The sequence below is a fragment of the Chrysochloris asiatica genome, unplaced genomic scaffold (genome assembly GCF_000296735.1).
Source record: "Chrysochloris asiatica unplaced genomic scaffold, ChrAsi1.0 scaffold00297, whole genome shotgun sequence".
NCBI lineage: Eukaryota > Metazoa > Chordata > Mammalia > Afrosoricida > Chrysochloridae > Chrysochloris > Chrysochloris asiatica.
The window spans coordinates 2584326-2588174 of NW_006408815.1; positions in this window are offsets into that span (position 1 = coordinate 2584326).

Below are 3849 nucleotides of genomic sequence, written 5' to 3' on the forward strand. Positions count from 1 at the left end.
ACCATAATAAGTCTGACTTGTCTTGATGACAACTGTTCTTTTGTGGTTGTGATTTTTTTATACCTATACTAAAACATGAATTGCTGCTTATCTAAAATTTAACAGGATATCCTCTGTATTTATATCCTAAATCTGAATCTGACAACCTTAGCCTAGATTCAACGTGCTGAGAACATTACATGGTATAAAAATAGCTAAAATCTTAATGGTATCTTTTTTAAGTCATATCAAAAACAATATTAGTGTAAAAACATTGATAGCAAGAGAATCATGAAAATGGCACCCAAGTCAAACAAGTCATTAAACTTTGGAGGCTCTCTTTCTTTATCCTCCAAAAGATATGTATGAGACTGGTGAGACAAAAAAGAAGATATTGGTACTAGTACCTATCTTCAAGTTTCTGATTCAGTGTTAACCAATTCTGTTAATGTTATTCATTTAACAGATTCTTGCAGAATAGCTTCTGTGTGCCAGGAAGTATGTTTTTTTTTTTTTTTATCAGTCATCGGCCAATGTCATCAAAGTTAACAGCAGTAGCTCCATTCTACCTTTATAGTAATTATGATTTATATTTTATACACTAAGAAACTCAAAGCTAGTGAATTGTCACAGAGCTCGTTGTTCAAAGAGTTGGACTTTGCTCTGACTTCAGAGTCAAATCCTTTGCTTTACACCAAATACCTCTATCAAACTCTCTATCAAAAGAATCTGTGATTGGTAGATTCGTCTTTTTATTGTTTCTTCTTTGTCCAAATTTTCAGGCTTATTTGTATCATCAGATAACCAAATGGTGAGTTATTCTCACAGGGTCAGTTGGACATAGTTGTCTTCTAGTGGGATCGATAGTGACTGAGGTCTTTTTAATGGCACCATGTCAAAAGGATTGCAATGAAAGTGTAAACATAAACTCTATTCTTAATAAGACAACCCATACTATCCAGCCACATCTGGTCTTCTTCATGAAACTCATTGTTATATGGGAGTCATTGAGTTTGAAGAAAGAGATGAAGCTCTGGGGACAGGGAAGGATGTTTGTTGAGAACACTACTCAGGATAGAAATAACTAAAAGCTCAGTGATACTGTTTTTACATTATGACAAATTATCCCTGGAGTCAAAATGATGTTGCTGTGTTGTCAACTTCTCCAACACATAGGGCCCTATACAATAGAGTAGTACTGCCTCATGGCATATCCGAGTCTGAAATATTTATGGGAGCAGATCATCATATTTTTCCCCTGTGGAGTAGCTAATATCTAACTTATTTTATGACTTTCTTCACTCCTAGAGAATATCATTTAACTCTCATTTTCTATTATTGTTAGTTGTCAACTGCTACACTTAGAAAAGTATCATAACTTGATTCAACTAACATCTACTATGTCTCCCCACCAATATTGTAAATGCATGAACATACAGTACTTGTTAGCACAAAGGCAATAGAGTTGGCCACTCCTGCCTCCAGCAAGACGTATAAGAAACAGGGATAGTTTGGAGAATAGCTGCTTGGTTAAAGGGATTTTGACGTCAGAATTGATCATTCCTATGTTGGAAGGTAGGAATCTTGGTGTGACACTGTGGGATAATGTACTGGACCGCAAGGTTGGTTTGAACCATAAGGTTGACAGTTCAAATTCATGAGCTCCTCCAAAACACTATATAGGGTCTCTGTGAGTCAGAAATGACTCGAAGACATTTAACAATAACAACAGGTTGGAAGACACTCAAAATACTCACAGTGGCCACAACAATGAACGTGAACATACCAAAGATTGTTAAGTTAGCCCAGGAAAAGGCATCATTCTGTCTCTCTCACATAGAAACGGTATGATTGAGAGTTGTTCCAGAGAAAACTAGCAACAACAAAAACAAATCTTTATTTTTTATCTCTGTTTCCCACAGAACCTCAGCTTATGTTATTGTTCATAAGACTAGAAACACAACTCAGAAGTAGCTTATGAACCTGGGTCTCTTAGGGCAGCAGGGATACCTCGCAACACATCTGTGAAAACTTGTCCTGTTATGATCCCCTCCTCTCACTCCCTACCACTCATTTGTCAGTTCATCATACTGTGGTGGCTTGCTTAGTCGTTATTTTGTACAACCGACCTAAGTCATGATATTTTCAATCATGTGAAAGCTGAACAATGAATAAGTAATGTCAATGAACTGGTGCATTTGAATTATGGTGCTAGCAAAGAATAGTGAATATACCATGAGCTTCTAGAAGAATGAACAAATCTATTTTGGAAGAATTACAGCCAGATTACTTCTTGAAGTGACACTGGTAAGACTTTGTCTCTTGTACATTGGATGTTCTATTACGAGAGACAAATCCCTGAAGAAGCACATCATGTTTGGTAAACAGGAAGGTCAGCAAAAAATAGGAAGACCCTCAACAAGATGAACTGACCCAATGGCTGAAACAAGAGGCTCAAACATAAAAACAATTGTAAGGATGGCATGAACTGGGCAGTGTTTCCTTCTGTGCATATGGTCTCTATGAGTGAGAACCAACTCGTTGTCACCTAGTAACTAACAACAACCCCCATCTCAATACTCTTCATAAGCTTTTCATTGCCCAATTGTTTAAGTAGATTGCCAGGTCCTTCCTTTTGAAAACTAGAAGCACTCATTTGTCTACACCAAGAAGTTTGGGAGACAGCTTCCTGCCCAACTGACTGGAAGAGATCTATATTCGTGCCTATTCTGAAGAAAAACGATCCAAGAGAATAAGGTGATTATAGAGAAATATCATTATCACACACAAGTAAAATTTTGCTGAAGATAATCTTGAAATGGTTGCAGCAGTACATTTGTTGTTGCTAGGTGCCATCGAGTCGGTACTGACCGATAGTGACCTTATGCACAGCAGAATGAAACACTGCCCAAGCCTGGGCCAACCTCACTACTGTTGCCACGCTTGAGTCCATCGATGCTGCCACTTGGCCAATCCATCTCGTTGGCGGGGGTATCTTGCTCTTTTTCTCTGACCTTCCACCTTACCAAACATGACATCCTTCTCTAGCAACTGGTCCCCCTGACAATATGTCTGAAGTATGAGAGATGAAGTTTGGCCATCCTGGCCTCCAAGGAGCACTCTGACTGCACTTCTTCCAACACGGATCTGTTGGTTCTTCTGGCAGCCCAGGACACTTTCAGTATTCTCCTCCAACACCATAACTCAAAGGCATCAATTCTTCTACAGTCTTCCTTATTCACTGTCTAGCTTTCACATGCATATGAGGTTATTGACAATACCATGGTCAGGTACACCTTAGTCCTCAAGCTGACATCTTTGCTTTTCAACACTTGAGTCACTGAAAACCTTATGAAAACCTTATACATTAACAGGTGATTATTTTTTAAATGTTGAAGAGCAAAGATGTCAGCTTGAAGACTAAAGGTGTACCTTTACATGGTATTTTCAATAACCTCATATGCATGTGAAAGCTGGACAGTAAATAAGGAAGACTGTAGAAGAATTGATACATTTAAATACAGACTCTATGACACCTAACAACAACAAATTATTATAGAACCTTGCATTTTCACAAAAGATGCAATTTGTTGGGCATTGCATCAAAGATACAAAGATAAAAAGCAAATGCATTTATGATGTCATATCAAGACCATTTCCTTAATAATTAGATAATTGGCTGCTAATTTGTAAAATAAGGAGAACAGTCATCAGAGAATACAACTCAAGGCAGGAAAAATTTAATGGAGGGATATTTAGATATTGGCTACTAGGCCAGATCTAGCTACAGTGCCATAATAGAGTAGGAGATAAGAATATAGAGGATAGGTCTCTTGTGGGACAATAGTGAATAATTGTTATCAGGACTGA